At 39.7% G+C, this 21821-nt stretch overlaps 1 long non-coding RNA gene across 2 annotated transcripts in view; it reads right to left on the bottom strand.

Annotated features, from left to right (window-relative positions):
- Nucleotides 1–21821, bottom strand: part of LOC107320841 (uncharacterized) — a 343675-nt gene that overhangs the window by 80832 nt on the left and 241022 nt on the right. Inside the window, exon 1 of one of the 2 annotated variants that reach the window (XR_014934102.1) lies at nucleotides 5088–5197. The exons of the other annotated variant lie outside the window; for it this stretch is intronic. This is a non-coding gene — a long non-coding RNA (uncharacterized LOC107320841). Of the gene's footprint in view, nucleotides 1–5087; nucleotides 5198–21821 lie in introns of those variants that run through there. 2 annotated transcript variants of the gene reach the window in all.

Consider the following 21821-nt stretch of genomic DNA (forward strand, 5'->3'; position numbering starts at 1 on the left):
TAGTATGTAGGACTCTCAGAATTCATAACTCCTGCTGAAAGAACCAGACATTCAGTGCAAGGGGAGAAAGTGAAGGACTGAGAGATTGCCTGAAGAGTTGGTGTGCAGTTTTACCATGGGACATACACTTGCAACAAAATTTAAAAGCACAGATACTGGATCATTTTGATATTAGAGGACTGTAAGAAAGAGTTTTATGCTTTCCCATGTTTCTGGGGATTTAGCTGTCTGGCTCAAAAAAATACCTGACACTGAATCAGCTCAGCTTAGAGGCAAGCAGTCAAAATGATTAGCAAGCCAAGGAGAAGGCTCAGTCTCAAGGACACAGCGCACTGTTGCTCTGACCAGCAAATCCATCACAGGTTGCGTATATCATAATTGAGCAACACAAATTTGTAAATAATCTCTACTTCAGTGTCTATGTTGACAAGGAAGAATATATGAGACCCTCCTTGTTAGGTAACCTTCTGTCAAAAGAAACCATCCTGACACTTAAGCATGTCGGGTGTATCTGCATGAATGCCTAAAGAATATCAGGAAATGATGAGGGAATCAACCACGGTGGTAAATGAAGGCATACCATTAACAGCCTGATCTTCCCAGCCAGCAGAGCTTGGGTTAGGCTTAGGATAGAAAGCATACAACTTGCTTTTCAGTGCACTGTTTCCCTAAATGCTATGTGCCTTTCAAGGAATGTATTTAACCGTATTGAAAGACTGTCGGTATCACTGGAATCTATTTTGTAATTATCTACCTAGATCTGCTTATTAGCACCAAAATACAAATGATCAATGAAATGTAGAAATGAGTGCAATATCCCTTCAGTGCTGTTGGACTTGAAGATATCTCACCCACAGGTGGGAAGAGAAAGGGAAGACTGTCACACAAAGTGATGACGCTGGAGAGATAAACGTGCGGATCATGTTCTGGCCATCCATAATACGGAATGAAGATTAAAAGCACAGTTACTGACTGAGAAAGTACAATAACTGCGATCACTTTTAAGAGAGAGATAATTTGTCAACAGTCACTACACAATGGCATCTGGGATGCCATGATTCCTAAATGCAATTAGTAGCTGCAGGTGAACAGTTTGAGACAAAACACAGTAATCATATTGCTTTAGGATGTGCCGAGTACCCATCCTAAAGAGTAGGACCTTCGGATATGCCTCTGCTTTGGCTCAACCCACCCTACATCTCAGGGTCCTCTGGTACAGACAACATAATGGGACTCTGCCAACCATATGAAGCTGCTGCTTTCTGGTTACTGGTGCTTCAGCATTATAAAACTCTCACGATTTATATCCATAAGTGTACCAAGTTTCCTTCAGCACATTTTCCTACTTCATTCACAACAGTATTGGTGTCTCTATATTTGCATTTAAAAACCACATCAGGAATTCACTCCGGAAGGGAGGAAGTCTTTCTCCTCACTTCAGGCACATGATTCATATCCCAGTCCTTCTTCCCCCAGACCTACGCTGTAGGAAACAGCACCTATAATAAGCTTAAAGGAAAGTGAAATACATCAAGGAAGATCAAACAGTTGCAGCAGTCAAGCCCCACACCAGACACACAGGACCAGTCCCTGATACGTAGCCAAGAATCAGACAAAGAAAAATGAGTTGTCAAGAAGCCGATTCTACTGAAGAGACTCCTCCTGGAGCTGGACATCTGGGTGCTTTGCATGCCAGCGTTAAATCATCAGTCAGTTGTTTTTGGTGTGGAAACAGGAGTAAATTTCACACTGCCAGCACTGGGACGGGTGGGCAGCTGCAGATTCACTCACATGCCAAACCTGTGCTGCCAGCTCTGCCCCAGCGCTCATTCACTGCTGACAGAACGGCCATAGCAGCACCCTTGCAGTTAACTTCAACAATTTTTCCACCAGCTCCCTGAGCTAAAGCTCATTTGTATGGTTAAAAGAAAAACACCAGTGCAAATGGTCATTGTACTGGATGAAACCAAAACAATACCCCTGAGATAAGAAGAAGAGCTGCAGGCCAGTTCCTTGACTCTGTATATCCTCCAGACTGTTCCGGGTATGAGTATTTTCAAGGCCTTCAGGCAGTTACTATAAGGACAGGAAATTTTGGGACAATTAAACTGCATGCACAAACACTCTGCAGAGCATTTTGCAGTGAAATTGTCTTGTAAACCCATGTTTTTCATCTCCAGAAAGAAGTGCTGAAGAATTTTCAGCAGTTGAATATATGTAACACTATACACAAAAAGCTTCCAATCATCATGTGGCTATCAGCACTGTACTTGAAGCTCTGGTACAATGCTGGTGTCCCAGTTTCAAACTCTCAGATCAAGCCCTTGAGGGAACCAGAAAACAAAGAAAAAGAACCTTAGAATATTAAGCAAATCAAAACCATGCAGTAGTTTCTGTTCACAAGGATTTGCAAATCCATGCGTGAGTTTAAAGATCCTGATAACTGCAGCGGGAAAAGCAAGAAAATCTACAGCAAGAGGAAAATGTTCTGGCTAGTATTTCAGCTTTAAGAGAAGTTTAAAGTTCCTTCTACAATGGCAGAGATAAAGATGACATTCATCTTCAGTTTCAGCAATAAGCCTGAATTTGGTCTCTTTTCAAGACTGTTCATCATACACGCTGTCCTCTGAACTTGTGTTTTTCCTTAGTTTACTGATGGTCTTATTATATCCTTATGCATGAGAGAAACACTTTATTCCCACAGCATTAAACTTGTCTTCTGTGAAAGTGGGGAGGTGGTGAAGTGAGGCATAATTTACAGTTTCAGAATAGTGGAATAACTTCAGTTATAAATCTGCAGCTCTCGAGAGTTTCTTACCTGAAGACAGGGAGCCTTACAACCAGCAACACAACAAAGACCCAGTTAAACTATTCATTTATAGAAGGGAAGACTGACAAATATACAATGAGAGTACTACAGCACATCAAATATGCATTGAAGATGAAGTACGGATAGCGATTTAGAATGACTGTGGTTGTCTGCCTCAATTTTGTGCTCCTCTCAAAACCAGCAATAGCAGTTCCCCAGTATCTGTGTTTGCTGATCTAGTTCCTATTCAATATTTAAAGTACTGGATATTTTTATTTGAAAGGAGACATAGCTACACAAAATAATGTTCGAGTCTAAAATATGTGGCTAATCACTACAAGAACAAATCTAAAGTCTCTAAAGTAGTCCTTGAAGTCCAGACTTGATCATTAACTTCATTAAGACCAAGGACCACAGCATTTGTGATCCAGCACTTCCAATGAAATACATGGGACGCTTACGTCCATGTATTCTCCCCAGAGCCTTCTCTCCTCCAAGCTAAACAAACCCAGCTCCCTCAACCTTTCTTCATAGGAGAGATGCTCCAGCCCACTTTGACCATTCTCATGGCCCTCCCCTGGACTTGCTCTAACAAGTGAGCTTTGTTCCACACATTTTCGTAACCTTTAAGTTTCAATCTTGCTTGCAAGCAGATACCACATTCTTCTGGTCAGCTTTGGAACTCTGGTACTTATCAGAACTTCATCCTACTGACAAAAAGTAACATGAAATTACAAATCTGTATCAGAAAAAAAAATACCAAATTCCAGCTCACTGAAAAATATCTTCTGTACTTGTACAGAAAAATACAAAGACTCAAAGAAGACGGAAGACTCAGATCAGCCTTAACCCTCACCTGTGCCTTCTATTAAGGTCTATAACTCAATTGTGTGCTGTTAGCTTGGTTTTGGGTTTTAAAACTTGATAGCAATGGCACTAGTAACTAAGCAACAGTAATTGCTTCTCTGAGATTAAACCACAACACGACATTAAAGCTCTGCTACTGAACTTCCTTACAAAGGTGCAAAATTTTTGCAGGCAGAAGTTAATTATGTAGAAGGGCAATTTCAATTTAAGTTGCAAGTATCACTGAGCTGTAAGGAAGCAGGATACAATGAGGTCAAGAGTTCAGTCTACCTGAGTTTTAAATCTAGAAAGGACTGCTGTAGCTTCCCATTTTAATTGATGTATCCAGCCTTTCAGAATACTTCCAACTACGGCAAAACAAATGGCCTCTAAATAACTGCTATACAATAACATGATCATACTGCAGACTTCTCTGAAGCCACTATTACAATCTCACAACTAAAAACATGATACTACCATGAATTAGAACTAAAGTGCATTGTGTAGATTGTAACTAAACCAGGAAGCTCAGTGTACTCTTTAGCCGACATATAGTCAAACCTACTGTAAGACAACTAACATGGCCCTACAGATAAACCTGCATAAATCACAGAAAACACCATATTATTAGAAGTGCTACAATATCCAAAGTTCTTGAGGCAAAAAAGGTGGACAGAAGAATAAGAGAAAACTCAAAACAACTCAAGGAAGAGCTGACTTAGAAATAACGCAGTGGTTCATGGGTCCAAAAGTTAAACATTACTTAGAAAATCGATGACATGCTGGTGAGAGTTACACTTCTTGAGTGTGACCTTCACTGACTACAGGCAGAGGAACATACCTGGAGCCAACATCACTGCAGGGGCAGGCACTTATACCCTGTGTTGCACAGCCACCAGTTCCACCTCATGAGCCTCCTGAACCTGCCAACGATGCCAGGTCTGGAAGCAGCTCCCACAGACGCACCAAATCATGCCAAGACTATGTTACTTAAACGGTTCCCTCGCACCAGAAGGCACAGAAGCATTTTTGTCACTTACACAGCAGCTGCCATTAAGAAGTAAATGTTTGCCAACAGATCAACCCAGTAGGCTGCAATTGTTCCATATGCTTTGAATCTGGCATTTCAGTGGTAACCATCACATATCCAAATGCTAACAGTGACTGTACTCCAAACACCATAACTCCTTCTCAGAGCCAGATACTACACAAACCCCCTACTTGTTTCAGCAAAATTCTTCTGCATTAGCTGTAAAACATAAATGACACAACAATTCTTATTTTCATCCACCATCATAGCAGTTGATTTTCATGTCCACTTTTAACGTGATGTAACAATCAGAAAGACCAACGCAGCAGAATGCCAATACGGAAGGTACAATAACAAAGGGACTATCGCCACAGAAAGGTGTTACAAAGGAAAAGCACTCACCCATCTCTGAAGATGTAGGCTCACAGGGAAGACTCGATCAAGGAGGGATCTCCAGAAAGAAATCCTTCCCTAGTGGCAGTCAGCCCTTAAATGAGGTCTAAGAGAGGTGCAGCCAGGCTCCACCCCATCTGGTCACACAGCTTAACTGCCTTCACCTGTGCTCCCAGGGCTGACCAAGTCATGACATGAGTCCCAGGTGCTCAATCAGTGCTTCAGGCTGGGACTCAACAGTTATCATACCTGACAATAAACATTTAGCTTCTGAAGTATGGGCAAAGAAATCAAAATATACTCCCTCTGATTTTCAAGTGAAAGAATAAAATGAACAGATGAGACCAAGAACATTTGCTTTGCCAGAGAAAACAGCGTGTTATGTCTAAAGCAAGTGTCCAATATTTCCCAGCAGAATGTAAATTATAGTGTTTAGCCTCGTAGAAATGAAACATCTGGAATAGCTATGCAATTTATAGCTCCAAATCACACATATTAAGCTTTAACACACTAATGCTAATATTCCAGTATCCCAGCTAATTTGAAGATCTCTGTTCTGAGAGTTTGACTTGGAAAGGAATGTGGACCATCAACAAAAATAAAAAGCTGAATACATCTCCCTGTGGCATTGCAGTGATAACTAAAGATGCCAATCATTCAAGTTCTTCCATACGTTCCTAAGTATTTGTTTCTCAAGAGAGAGGAGCAGCACTGACATCTGAATTGGTACAAATCCAGTGCTAAGATCCCCCATGCTATGCTGCACAGACAGGAATTAGTTCCTTACAGGCACAACATGAAAAGCTGTATTCAGAAGATGATCTTTTAACTTTTGCTTTCCTACAAAATGACCAGAACCTTTCTTCTGATATTAAACTATCAATTTTTAATACTGTTATCTTGCATATTGCCTTTATTATCTGTCACATTAGGTTTATTGAGCTTCATATTTGCTTTCCTTCTTCCCAGATGTAAGCTATTCAACTTAAATTAAAAGCACAGATTGCAAAATATCCCCAATGACCTTATAGCCAAGTAATGCTCTTAATTAGAAATATACAAACTGGTTCAGACTAAATAAGAACATGTCTAGACTTCAGACAGAAGTTTGAAGGGAACTTCTTCATCATCAAAGAAGAATTATTTCTGTTTAGTCTCTCTTTTTCTCTTTCTTTGAAATCTATCTTCTCATTTCTTTATTTTTTATATCATTTCTATCTGACACATTGGGAACAAAAACAACCACCTACTTTGTTCAGCAACGTGTTCAGAAAAGCTAGCAGTGCATGATTAGAGACTCCTTATTGTGGTGGTTAGCAGTGGTCACTTGGTGGTGGTCACACAACATCATGGATATTCACATTTTTAAAGTTCATCTAAATGCCCAGTTCTGGGTTGAATCACGATCCTGATGCAGGTGATACGTGTTGCAATGGGTTCCTTTAGGTTAATCCACTAATCTGGAAAACAACTCCCCACCTTTCCCCCCCCCCCCCCCTCTAGTATGAGCTGCTGAAAACTCTCCTGACTTTGACTCTCTCTTCCCTGGAGCTCAAGATCTGCAGCAGAAGAGACAAGATTCAAATAAAGGAACAAACACGTACCCTGCAAAACATATGAGGTTTTTTGAGAATGGGATGATTCAGTGGAGATATGATAATAAACACACAGAGATTAAAAGAAGTAAACATATTTGAAATGGGGTTTCCCTGGCTTTGTTCGGATGAAATAATGTTTAATGGCTTGGAAGAGGGGACAGGGAAAGCTGGAAGTGTGCAAGAGAGGGCAGGACAACAGACTCTGAAATGTGGCACCAGATTCCATCCTTTGCTCATCCTTTGAGCCTGAGAGCACCTCTGCATGATCCCTAGCAGAAAGTGTTTCACTTTATTTTCTAAGCCACTTTAAGATCTACATAGGAAAGTTGCTATTATATAATTCCCATTCATTGAAATATAAGCAAAATCAAAATAACCATCAGTGTCAGATTATAGTTTTAGAACATGGCAACACAAATAATGTTTGCTCTCTCCCTAACACAAACCCATAAATCCTCTGTGGATTAACCTTTCAGAAACTCTTGCCAACTGTTCCTGCCACTACTGCACAATTCAAAATCTCAAGCTGCCAAAAAACTCAGTTGCTGTTTTCAGAGCACAGCAATCAATCACGCTAAGGACGGGAAGATGAGAGAGCAGATTAAGAACAGGCAGAACTGTTAACTTCAGAAGCAAGCATCTAACTTAGGTTTTTATTAGAAGGAGACAAAGATAATGGTAAAATTTGAGTAGGTCTCTCACTTTTCCCTGTTGGCATAGAGGGCCTCTTCAGCTTCATCAGACTCTTCAATGAGCACTACAAATGTACCCGTGTGGCACAGAACAACCTGTGCTTTCAAGATGTGCAGCTAGCACAAGAATAAATGCAACAGAGGACAGCAACCCATGCACAAATTCTCCTGGAAGAGCTCACCTTCATTACTGCTCTGACAGATCCACACTTACTTGCTGATGCTAAACCTGAACTACCCAGCTTTGCTTCTGTTTCAAATTGTTGGCTAGGCTGTGGCTAGCATTGCAGCCAGGCCACAGCAAGGCCAACGTGATCTTCAGCTCCTGCTCAAGAACTGGATAAAAGTACACTAGGCTAAGCATCTCATTCCTGCCCGTATCAGTTTCCTGCAGTTCCTACTGCAAGATAATCTCATTATATTTTATTTTATGAACCTTCTTATTCTCTTTTGTATGAAACTATCTTTATCGCAGCCCATACACTCTCCCCCTCTTACCTTTCTGGTTCTCACTCCCACTGAGGGCAGAGAGGAAGCAGCTGGATGGTGCTGAGCTGCCTGCCAGGGTTAACCCGCAATGCTTGCCTTAAAGCATGCAGGGGATCTGCTTAGTTCCATCACGTTTTTATTTTCCTTTTTCCCCTAGGGGGATAATGCATGAATGCTACTGTCATAAGAAGTAATGGAAAGGAAAAAGAAAACAAACTAAACCTGAATCCAGCCTGGTCAGACTAATGATCTGGGTGATGTTAAATGAAATCAGAGGAGTAAATGTGAAACAGTGACAAGCATTGCAATGATACTCCAGCCCCCAAACCCACCTTACCAGGCTTTCACAGTTCCCCCGAAAGATAGTGATAACAGCACTTCTTATACCTTCCAGTATCCAGCTTCCATTCTACATGCTAAGGGGAATTTGCATACAACCACCTGCCTCATGAGAGTCCCACAGAGCTCCTTTCATTAAGACTTACCAAGGACCTTAAAATTAGGAATAAAGAGTGTACTGTCATTCAAAATCCATGAAGAAAACTCTCTTACTCCAGTGTGGTGTTAGAAAGCTGACACTCCTTTACTCCTCACGATACATACTGGGCAACTTGATCAATCAGGCATGCTCTCTTAGACTTCAAGTTCTACATTTCAACAGTTAAGCCATACGTATGCAAAACAATGGCATACATATTATATGTATTCATTATTTTGCAGGAATTCACCTATATATGCTAACATCCTTCTGGAGATGAGTGATTGCATCTAAGGTGGTTGTGTGACCAACTGCCTCCTCCCATTTATTTCTCCTTCAACATCATCACGCTGACTTTTGGCTGACCTTCAGCAGTTTCTCCCCAACATATTCACTATAACCTAAAACAGTGTATGTGAAATCCAACAAAACGTTGCACCTGGTGGATTTCTCAAGCAGAGCTTACATTCTTCCAACATTTAGAAAGGGTTCTTGGCAAACTTTTCCTACCGAATCTGATCTGGTGGATGTTATCCATTGTTGTTATCACAGCTCACTTCAGAATATCCATGAAATAAAACCAGCTTGTTGTAACCAATAACCATCTAGATAACCCTCTCAGGTATACGTTACAGACCAAAATCCTTTCAAATTCTCCTTAAGTCAAAGAAAAAATAGGAGGAATATTATCCAGTCATCTTCAAATATTTCCTGTATTTTTTTTTTCTTTTTCTTTTTTTTCCCCCTCACTGCAAATACATGATTTGGCACCCGCCTCTGTTCCCCTTGTAGCTCTGGGAGGATCTGAATGTTGCAGACAGGTTTTGGGAGCTGCTCCACCTTGTTGTCAGGATGCAAACGGCTGGTTCGAACCCATTTAACTGATGAATGTATCATACAGAGAATAGCTGTGGCAGACATAACTTGATTCATTAGTAGTCAGGATGAGTAACCTTTTCATTCCAGTACACAGCACTTATTGTGGCTGCCAGGCACCTCTGTGCTGATTTACAATCGCTCGGCTTTGACGTGAGTGGGGGAGTTCTATTTCTCTCCGAGTGGGACCAAGAGCATAAGTGTGGGCTTACAAAAATATTGATCCAAAAGGCACACACACACAAAGGCACGGGAGGAGGACAAAGTACCAATTCAAGTTACAGCTCTAGCTAGGAAATAGTGTTTAAGCTATAAAAGAAAACAAACAAAACCCTACGCAGTCTTATCAAAGACCACAGAAAAAAAGCAACCTGCTTACTAACACACACACAGATTTAGAGCTGTGATGCATTCTATTTTAAACATGGAAACCATTGCTGTAACTTGTGATTCTAAGAAAAAAAAAGGTAGGTTTTATTTTCTGATGTTTATACAGAAAACAAAAAATAATAATAAAAGAATTGGACAGCTCAACTATGCCCCCTCTCACCCACAAACAAACAAACAAGGAACAGAAAACCCCCACATAACGTGAGCTCAATCTTCTCTGTGCCAAATGGCTGCTTTAGGGCTGCAGCAGCTTGGATTGAAAGGTCTAGAGAAGAAACTGCAGAAAAGCACATTGAGCAACCTGGGGAGAAGGGGATGAATACAAGGAAACAATCCTGTATTTGGAAGAGCTTAGTCAACTGAAGCTGACTGGAAAGAGGAAACTTCCCTGCAGGCTGATGGAACAGGAGCAGGGTGTTCTGTGGGGAGCGCAAAGCCACCACCAGAAATAACACAGTCAGAAGTTTCTTTGCACGGGCAAAGGCAACACCAATTATGAATCCCTTTCAGTTGGATCTTCAGCCCGCTCCCAAGGCTGAGCCCCTCTGGTCACCCACATACCGCTGTATGTTTCAAGGCAGGACTGCTGTCTGTCTCTCTAGTTTGCTGCAGGTAGCTGAGGATTACCTTTTATTGCCTGCACTGTTATATCCAAAAGCTACACACAGTAACTTGAGAGAGATGCCAAAGCTGGTCGAGAAAAATTAAAGTAAAAAGTAAAAGCAGGATGTAAAGAGCTGAGTTACTGGATACATTAATATATATGATTTTTTTGAGGAAAAGTCAACATGGGTTTTTGTTATGACTTTCAAAGCCACTGCTACTCAAAGCCTCTCGCCAAGAGTTCTTTGAAGAAATCAACAAGCATGTGGATAAGGGAGTCTGAACTGATACTGTCTATTTGTATTTCCAGAAGGTATCTGACAAGGTCCCTCATCAAAGACTTTTAAAGAAGCTGTGCTGTCATGGAACACAAGGGATTGTTCTCTCTCAGAAAAGGAGGTGGTTGAAAGATAGGGGACAAAAGCAGGGCAACTTTTACAGAGGCGGGATGGCACCAGGGGATCCTCACGGGCAGCTGAGCTAAACATATCCCAACCTGATCTAGAGACAAAAGGCATGGAGGCAAGGATAGTCAGCTGACAAAGTTTTCTCAGGATGATGAGTTTTTCAAGATAAAATAGTGCTTTTTTTTTTCTGCCTTTTTGTTTTTTTCCCCAGTAAAGTTGAAAGCCAACTGTAAAGAGATGCAGGTACTCTTGTGACACTGAAAGGCAAATGAATTTCAATACTACTAAACATAAAGCAATTTATGTAGGAAATACTCATAAGTTTTACATATACATAAGTAGGTTCTGAACTGATTATCAAGAAGAAAGAGATCTTTAAATTATCAAAGCTTGTTTTATGAAAGTGGCAGCCCAGGGCTCAGCTGCATCCCAGAAAGAACATAGGAGAAATAGAAAATGGATGGGGAATGTGCCAAGCACGTTCAAAAGGACAACCTCCACACAAGGAACTGTTCAACAGAATGAGATTCAGGTGAACCTGTAAAAGAAGTGAAGATAATGACAGAAGTCCATAAAATCGTAGGAAGGACAGAGGGGGTGCAAGTGGAGCAAGGGAACAGCTGTCCCTATCCAGTGCAAGGGAGGGAGGCAACAGTAACCTAAATGTAGGACTGGTCTGCAAGGAGCAAAAGGAAGTTTGTCACCACAGAACAGGTATTTAAGCCACTGTGTATGCTGACACAGGTAACTGGGCTGTTAATACTTCACATGAGTTCAAAAAGCAATTACAGAAACCCAGAACAACTTACAAACCCCAAGGAAAACACTGCGCTGCAAGTGACTGGAAGAGCATTCTAGGAGGGGTTTGCCTGCTTTCTGCCTCTTCCTGTGGGCCCAGGCTTCAGCTGCTATAAGATGCTCAACTTTCAACCAATCCTACGAGGCTTCAATGATGAATGCTTTACCAACAATGCTTATACTAGAGACTATACTATTTCTGGCATCATTGCCAGTTGTAGCCAGAATAAATTTGACTTCAGCAGGGGCAACAGCAAGACCTGACTCCATCTTCACCCTTCTACTCATGCATCTGTTCAGTCCACCAAAATCCCTCCCTACAACACTGAGAACAGTGGTGTTCTGGACTTGTAAGAGGAGGCTGAAATTGGTGCTATGCTAGAAAAAAATATTTAGACAACCAGGTAGCTTTAGTAGCAGTGTCATGTACAAAAACTGGGCATCTCAGCTCCTTTACTTTTGGAATTGTGCTGCACTGCAGTGTTGAGATTAGAACATAAAATGAACACTTAGCAGTTTAATTCACCATAAAGAAAGAACTTTATTCTCATGAAATGTTCTTATCGGAAACGTTGTTTCTTCTTCATTTAGCAAAAATAACAATACCCCAAGGGGAATGTAGAGTTGTAAGAATATAAGCTTCAGACTTAAATAAATAATCCACAATGAAAGTAGATCTTTAGACTGATAGCTGGACTTCGCAGTGGAAAGATGTTAGCGCTAATAGCAATTTTAAGACAAAATTTAGATGATAATTTAGGGGCTTTTAAGACACCACATAAATACAGACAACTGACATCTACAGGGTGTCTGATTGGTCTCTCCCCAGTTGTTCATTTTTCTTTCTGTGTGGTAATGTCTGTTGTCACTATTCAAAGGAAGTCTGATCAAGACAAAACAGGAATACAGAATCTTCTTATAGATCACATTCATACTTGTCTGAACTGCTGTTTCTCGTTAGAGATTTGCCAACACATTAATTGGGCATGTAATAGTACCAGCGCTACTCTAAGGTTCATCTTAGAGTCAGATGTGTCTCCTGTATGAATACATGGATGCTAACAGAATCAATAGAAATGAGTGCATGTACTCAGAATTAGAATTTTATCTCAATATTAGTATGCTGAGATCTGGATCTTTCTGTTCAGTTCTAATGAAAAATATTTCAATAGTATTTTAAAGGACTGCACATGAAAATACAGAGTTGGTGTTACTTGAAATGGTATATATATTTTTTTCCTCTAAAATTATCAGATGCCTGCAAATGCAGTGCTGTGCTAGTGTTATTTTTTCTAATATATCAGAGCATTGCATTTTTTCTTATTGACCAACAAACAAGTTATTCTTCATATTAAAGTATTTCTTTTCAAAAGGCAAAGGAAGATCTTGTCTGCTTCCATTATGAGCAAATTAAGAGTAATGGCAAATGCTTAACTTCATATGCTTATAGAAATTCATTGTTCTCGTCTTATAACTGAGCCTTTTATTTTATAATAAACAAGGGCAGTCATTGGTATTCCAGCACTGCACAGTTGCTTACCTTCTTAACTTCCACAGCATTCTTCTTAATTTATGTGAAGCCTTCTGATAATCCTTGAAGGCCAAAATTAATTGCTGTCTGTTGTTCCAAACTCTTTTAGGGTCCAGATTCATAGCACTGTGATAAAGACTCCTTGCCCTTCTTCTTGACTGAAATATATCTATATTAGTCTGCAGGTTGACACTTAAGTAAATCATTCATATGCAAGGCTGAATATGCTAATTGGAGAATAATTTTGAGTCTCTTTCTCCTCTGCAAGATATTTATTTCAGTGTCTTTGAATATATTTGAAAATAAATTTTCATTTCCACCCTCAAAATATACTTTTAGAACAGCCTATTTTTGTCATATCTTGCGTGGATAAGGATGTGGGGCTTCTAGCACAGGAGAAACATCATTCAATACGTTCCATCCCATATAAATCCAGTAAACTGCTCCGATGTGGGACTTTTATCTTTTGGGTCTTAGTCTTCCTCTAAACCAAATACTGTTCTTTACCATCTAGCACTTCTAAATGTCATGTCCAAAGAGCATAAACCACTTGATTGATGGATTTCTCCCCCTGAAAAGAATCCTCTAAAACAAAGTAACTCAGCAACAGCAAGTTAATTTAAAATAGACTTCTTTAGAGTTTCCATTCTCTATAGTAAAATAATTCCATGGAAGTCATAGGCATTTGGTAGAGAAGTCTGTAGAGGTCAAGCAAGGCTGAGTCTCAAAAATAAGAGACTTAATGAACAACAGAACATGGGACTTGTTATCACATTTTTTGCCATAACCAGAGCTTGCTGAGTATGCAGGGTTTATGGCTTGGGAGAATGTCTAGAACCTTAGCTTCTGCATTAATCTCCCTAATAAACAAATAAACCAACCAACCAACTACATTACAGGGAGGAATTTTTGGTAAGAATTCTAAATAAAGGAATACTAAAAACATTAATTGAATACTTTCCTCCTCCAAACCCCCAGCACTATAACAAATCATCTGAACACAAAGTCTGGGATCATGAGGAGTTATAACTAACAACCAAAAAAGAGAAATAAAAATATTTCTTCTCCTGGTTTTTGTCAGATGCCTTTGTTGTCAGTGGAACTATACTTGTTATTATATGAACATGACCTTTATAACTGGGTGCAAATTTCATTGGCGTTAACACAAGCACACTGTATAGATCTCTACTTAAAAAAAGACAGATCTCTTTACCACATGCCAACAAAACCAAAGAAGGTGGTTCTATTCTCGTGAAAGTTCACAAAGTTCTCCCTGGCTGTGAGACTATGATTTCATTCTTCTGTTTCCTAGCAAGTGAAAAGCTTACTCATCTGTCATGACTGCATTTCATTTTTATGTGTCTCTCTCCCCCTCCCCCACAAATTTTGTTCTAAACGGCCACATCCTTCACTAGATTAAAATCAGTTTATGATCAGGAGAAAATATGCTCCCAAGGAAATTTTAGGATGCAAAGTTAATGGAGTGTCCCAAAAGCCTCCAAGTGTCCTGTATGGTATCCATCAAGCAAACCCCAAAGGTTTTGAGTAGTTTTGCTTCCAACATAACAAACAACTCTCTTGCCTCCCACAATTCTGCTTTACAGTTCTAAAACCTGTGCTGATTCTGAGTCCATTTTTCACCAGCTTCAGGTTGTCTTTCCAAAGTTCTTCAGTCATTACTTTTTCCTTCTGTGCTAGGCAATATGAATATTCATCTTGCTACTCACAAAACGTCTGGATATCTTTGAAGAAGCAGCCCTTTCCGACTGACAGTGACAGGTAATAGAACATTAAACTGGAAACACGATCAGTTTGATCTTTTCCAACTTTGTTCTTTTCTTTGTAAGAGGCAGCTTGGACGTGTGTCTTTCCATTGTACTCAATGTTATTTGTTCCTGCTGCTACTATTACTTGCTTTCTGTTGGTGTTGTCTCCCACCATCTCTGTTATGTCAGTGTGTAGTGACAGACAGTTGATTAGTTTGGTTGTCACAAGTTTAATTAACAACAGCTCTGTTTTTTGTCTCAAAATTTCCTCTGAATTATTTTTCTTTATACCAAGTCTGTTACAAAGAGCAGCCACTTTCTGCAAACTGAGTTCTTTTTTCTTTTCTCCTGTGTTTGCACTGCAGTAGCTCAGTTGCAAACTCATCTGTGGATTAGTTCCAAGATGCTATCACATTACACGAAAACAATGACAATAACTGTATGGACAGCTGGAATCTGTTCCCATACACAGTGATTTTATATCTGAGAGACACAATGTATTACTTTGGTCCCATTTCTTTAAATATTTTTAAAGACTTTATAAGTTTGGAATTTTCAAAAACAATAAGTCTGGTTTTACCACATCCCCATCAAATTCAACAATGATTATACCAGATATAAGACAGGAATTAACTGCTGAAAACATTATTCACTGAAGTTATAGAGGACTGAATATTCCCAGTACTCAAAATGATCCCCATTTCATTCTTTTCAAGATGCGAATATGATGATCTATTCTTTGTGTATGAAAAAAACCCACAGTCTTATCTGCATAAATCTCAGTCCTGTATCTTAATCCAAGGCCTACAAACACCGTGGAAAGTGCTGTCCTACTTTTCATTATTACAAAACCTTGCAATATTTGTTTATTTATTTTTTTAATTTAAATTCTAGGGATGCATGTAATACATGCCATACCTAGGATGGTTTAGTTTAGACTATGCTACAGCTGAAATTATGCAGGATACAGAATGATGCTAAAATGGAGGTAACTACATTAAACAGCATACATGGTCACACACTAGAAGAGATGCTGACTGCCAACCTGGCTTGGTTTCTATGTTCTGGGATGCTAGATGGTTCACTGTCCCAAAAGAATCTTAAAGGCACCATTCTTTGTTTGCTTTCAGTAACAAGCATATAAAAATATGTCTACATGGTAAGCATGATTATTCCTTCCCTATATACTTAAACCACTAGACATCAAATAAGCAGGCTTCTCCATCACAAGTTGAAGATTATACAATTGATTTAAATTGGAACATTCATTGCTTCAAAGTTCAGTATAGGCTGAAGATATTTATCAGGCCAAGAAAAGAAAATGCAGATCTGTGGAGCTGAGATGGTCATTGATTAGGACATCATTAACTTCAGCCTCTGCAAAGACTTCATCCTCTAGCTGCTTCTCAATGCTAGTCAGTTTCCAATAGCACAGTGATTGGTGTTTAAATGAAAAAAGGCTCTTTTCCACAGAACTAAAACACTTTAATTGCAGTTCTGATTTTGCCTCATATGTGTAGAGAGATTTGCCATCAGCAAAACTAAAGTGAAACTTTCCCAGAGTGCTCTTCCTGCTGCAGTGCTCTCTTTGAATACGTCCCGGTCCATCTTACTGTTACTGGGAAAAATGTCAAACCTTTCCACCCGAAACTGAAAATGCTCACCTGAAGCACTGCTGCTGTTGTAGATGTTTTTAAACTTCGTACTGATACAGAAAAAAAATTTTAAACAAGCTATGAAGTTTCCCTCATAAACCTCACCAGCAACTTCAAATTTACCTCCAGTAGAAGAAATTAAGTTCAGTGAACACTGTAACAAGTTGTTTTGTCCTTCTAGTTAGCAAAGAAATGCTTACTGAAGGAATTTCTTTACACAATCTGACTTTGACTTTCACTTAAACTGAAAAGTAACAAAAAATACCAAAACCTTGAAGAATTCATAAGAATTCTTTTGCTATCATCACAAAGATTCCCCACTCAGGATTAAAAAAAAATATTATGAGCCATTATCTAAAGTACCAACTTGATTTTTCAAAGGTCTTAATAAGATTAATACAGTAAAGTCAATGCAGTAAAAGGATGATCAAATGGAAAAAATGATTACTTTCCACAGACATTAATAATCAGTGTGTATTTATGGAAAAGATAAATCCAGAATTACATTCACAATCGGGTGGTACCGTAGACTAGAAGTGTTGTTTTACAGGGAGAAGAACAGGCAGGAAGAGGGGCCAGAAGATAACAGATATTAGTTTGATGCATCTTAAAATATTGCATAAGTGGCTTTAAAAGTGTAAACTGTGGCACTGTTCTGGGACTCAAGTCAAGGTGTCCATACTTCATCTCCAATGTCAACTGGCCGTTAACCTTGAAGTCTAAATACAGAGCACATGCCACTGAAATAAATTTTACTCTGAAGAGAGTCAAGAAAAATACTTATTAATTGTTAAGTTTTAAACATGGTACTTATCCAGGTTCAGAGCTATGAGAGTATGCAGGCAGTGAGGTAGTCCTAAAACAACAGGCACAATATTTTTGCAGAAAAAGCATTGCATAAATTTTCCCCTGATATTTCATGTCATTCTACTTATTGATCGCAAACCTACTCTCATGAGCAAGCACAAAATTTTAATCAACATACTGGACTCAATCCCGCTACCACAGACTTCAATGGAAATTGGATCAATCCCATTATCTACCATATGACTGCACAGGGCTTCCATGGGGAGAACCTCATTTCTAGCTCCTGCCCAAGGGGCCCCTGAGGCTACATTTAAAGCAGTGAGCAATGTGAATACCAACAAGCCTAAAATAGCATTAAATGTGTTTAAATAGGCCAAGATAATTTGGACAGCTACAAAAGCATAATCTGCACTGAAAGTCCACAATATTTCCCACACATTTGTTACAGGAAATGAGCTATAAAACCTAAATGTGTTAAAAATATATTGCATATTCTGAAAGTGAAATGTTGGCCAGGAGGAAGTCAGTGACAGAAAAAATCCTACTGACTTATTTGGGGTGAAATTCAAACCTCTCTCATCCCAACGGTACAGACAGCACAAGCTAAGGAATGTCACATTCAGGAAGGAGAGATTCTACCTGTCTTGTTTTATCATGAAGCCATGACTGGCATTGCTAATCAGAGCAATAAATGTACTGCTGTACATAGAAAATTAGACCAGACCCCTGGCTGGTGTAAACCGGCACGATGTTCTCTCTGGATGAACTTTTGATGGGATTTGGGATAATGGAAAGCTGTGGTGTTGAAAGGAGATCAACACAACAAAAGTGGGGCTAGTTTTCACTCAAGGGTACTGCTCCAAGCCTGGCTGGCCCGTACCATACCCATTTGGGATGGAAGCTAGACAGGCTGTGTGCCACAGAGAGCTAGCTTGAGCAGCTGGATTTGCACTGAGAGCCCAGGAAGAGCTGCAGGAGGCTGAGCTGAGGCACAGGAGAAGGCTCCATATCAGTCTCCAAAAACCCAAATGTCTGGGGAACAAAGTGCTGCCTGGAAAAAGGCTTGGGGCTAGAAGTAGTCTGCTTGGTAACTGTAAGAACTTACAAAAAATGCTTTCCCGCAAGAAATGGAAAAAAAAGAAAAACAAAACAAAAAAAAAAGGGCAGGTCGTGATTGTTAAGTGTAAGAGAAAGCACCTTGATTGATCATTAAATACAAACAACAACAAACCTTACACAAAAATCTACCTCTAGCCAGGGACACAGGCAGCTGCCATGGCCACAGGAACAGCTGGAACAGTGATGTTCTCTGCTTGATTCACACTCATGGCACACCCATACAGCACCTTCTGGCCTCATGATCTAATCCATAGCTTTCATGAAGTCAAAGAAACCACCTGAAGGAGGAGTCCTCCAGCAAGGAACCCTCAGGACACGGGTGAGTAGGCATGAGGCTGGCTGCTGGCGGCACAGCCCAGCAGGACCCTTGTGCTGCAAAGCTGGGGCTGCCACAGAGTTCTGGCGGCACTGATGGCTCAGCCTCCTGAGAGCCAGCACCATGAGCAGTGTGAAGAAACCAGCCTGCGGGAACCACCCAACACCTGCAAACCTCAGGTCAGACAGCAACACAGAACACAACCAAGCAGAAGCAAGCCTATGTCCTACATGTGTGTGAGCGTGTGTGCAGCTGTGCATTTATATATATTTATACAAATAAATTTCTGCATGTGTTTGCACAACGTTCTAGTAAAAGTGGCATTGAGAAAAATTAAGATGAAACTCATCCACATCAGGAGTTGTGCTTCTTCCCTTTGCCATCTACAAGGAGCGTGCAAGGAAGCAGAATGGTTACAGCAGCCTTTAACAACCAGTCCACAGCACAACTAAAATTGTTAGGATTTTCTTTTGATACTCTCACTTTTATTATTTATTACACACAGTGGAACTTCAGCTACCTTAATGCCTTATCTGAAAAAACACATTCGATTGAAATGAGGTCATGTCCCTTGATGTATATTAAGTGATGTGAAAAGCCCGCATTTATTCAAATGCCCATTTATCCATGCTAATACCATTGGAATAAAAGAGGTTTCACAACACGTCAGACTCTTTTTTTTTTTTTTAAACAAAACTCAAAGTTAATTAAACCAAGCCCTACAATATTTATGACTTTTTTTGTAGCTCAGTGTGGTTTAGAAAAGGTGATGTTAATATTGACATTAATTAACGTCAATCTTAATGTACTATTACATTAATAGGCTGGCATATCTTTCAGCCTAAGGCAATGCACTGTGCTGCTAAAGCTATTTATAACAAAAGTATTTTAAACAGCTTTGCCCCCCACCAAAAAGAAATAATAAAATAAAATAAAAAAAATCAATTTATAGTAAATGTTGTTGCAGAATCAGATTCATCACCCCAGGGATTAAGAAAAAACGAAAGACCAATTTAATGACGGGATTTAGTTCATTATTTATCTTCTAGCATGTAAATTATAGATTGTCATGAATTTTTCATCCTCTTGGTGCCCACTACCTAATTCATGCAAAAAACATAAGCCTGTGTTACAAAGAGCGAGATCCCTGGCTCTGTGTACGAGAAACATCTCCTCTGCCTTTTGACAGACGATAATCTGTCAAAATGAAAAATTAATGGAGGCTCCCTTAATTCATCATCTTCTGCCTCTCTTCTATTAATGGCTTTTTTTTTTTTTTAACTTCCATAACTCTGCTCACACTGAACAGAGCTGGTGGGAGGGGGGGGGTGTGAAGATAAACAGGTCAGCTGACTGCTTGAGCTTGTGCAGCACACTGTAATTCAGCTGATAGATGGATGACATGTGTTATTTATTAAATGCATTCAGGAATCCTGTGGTTCCCAACATACTCTGTAAATGTGCTGAGCTAAAGCTCATGCCACATGCTTTACCACTCTCAGCTTGGCCATGGAGAAAATCACTTTTTGTAAATGATTATAATGAAGTTGCATGAACTAAGTGTGTTGTGCTACATACAACTCCAACCACCCACACATCAACCAACAGAAAGAATAAATATCATTCAGTTTGGTTTTTAAATATACATAAAACCAAAACAAGCTCTCCCTCAAGTCTGCCTTATTTAAAATATTTTATCTTGCTGAAAAAATGGAAATCTTCAGGCACAAAGAACTTATTTAAGCAGTGCAGAAGTATGCCATTATAAATACACTTCATAATTTTCCTGAACGCTAAAAAACTGAAAATGAAAAGCTGCGCCAAAGGTTCTTTTCACAACTCATCCACTTTTACATGTCTGATGCTTTACTACGGTTATGACAAGATAAAGCCCAGGAAAACCATGCCTCATCACAGCCCAGGGATTTTGACAGCTGCATGATGTGATTGTTAAGGACAGAGGTGCTTTATGGAAATGGATCAGCCTACGAGTCAAATGCGTATCTGCTAGAAATAGCGGAAGGGATTATAGCATCGAAAAAGCATCTCCTTTAATAAAGTGCACGTAGTGCATCTATGGCAAAGCATCTACACACGCTTTGAAAGAATCATTTTCTGCCATGGAAATGCCTACTCAAACATCCATTTTTAGCACTATAGCAACATTGCAGGCTAACTCCAGAGCTGTTTCAAAGGTAGCTCGACTGTGTCAGGCTGAGTGGTACTTAGAATTAACTTCTGAACTCGTAACCTTCAAACTTTGGGGGGGATTAACAGCCCATTCCATATTCATTTTAATCTGCAGCCAAACAGGATTATTTTCATTGAGAATTTGCTGTTCCTCACACAGCAGTGTACATATGGCAAATAAATTCATTTATCACACTGGCTAGAACATGATTATGACACTGAATCCTGGCCCGTATCTCACTGATGATAATGGAAAGATACCCTCCGAACTCACGAGTAAGCCTTAAATTCTGCAATCGGCTCAAACAACAGTTGGCTTCATTCATGTAGAATCAGTCTGAAAGCAAGGGGTCTTGGCCTGGGATGTCACAGGCCAAGCTGCCGGCCTCTGTTACTGAACAGGTCTGTGATAGCCCCTAAGGCATGTAGGCGGCAAGCAAGTAAGAGAGAACGTCATATCTCATTAATCTGTGATGAGAAGAGTAAAAATGATACTACAGTTTTAAAATATATTCTTTTATTTATAAAATGACTTTAAGTATATTAATTTTTGTAGACCAGCTGTATAAAACAATTAAAAGAAACACTTCTCCTCAAATAAAATCATAAAGTCCTGAAAAAAATCTTGACCATCCCTAATGGAAATCAGAGTGATTTATCATTACTGAACTGTTTTGCAATGATTTGACTGCCTCTGCACATTCACAAGTGATTACAAGGGTAGGTGCTATCACAGGGTGGCTGGTCAACAGACCTGGAGCAAGAAACCTCCAGGAGTGAAACTTGCCAACACCTGGAAGATGCTCTGCAGCCTCCATGCAATGAGCTGAGCACCTCTCATTTCTAACTGAATTTGTTTGCATTACAGAAAGCACCACTCAGAAACCACCACTCCACTTTCCTTTGCCTGTCTCAAAAACCATCCAACAGCTATGAAACCTGGAAGACTACGTCATGCTATTGAGAGCTCTCTTTCACCATGGGGCAAGGAGATGATATCTTTATTGCTGCTCTCCGTGCTGTGCTTG

Source organism: Coturnix japonica, chromosome 13, assembly GCF_054131305.1.
Source record: "Coturnix japonica strain WE chromosome 13, WE-NBRP24, whole genome shotgun sequence".
Lineage (NCBI taxonomy): Eukaryota > Metazoa > Chordata > Aves > Galliformes > Phasianidae > Coturnix > Coturnix japonica.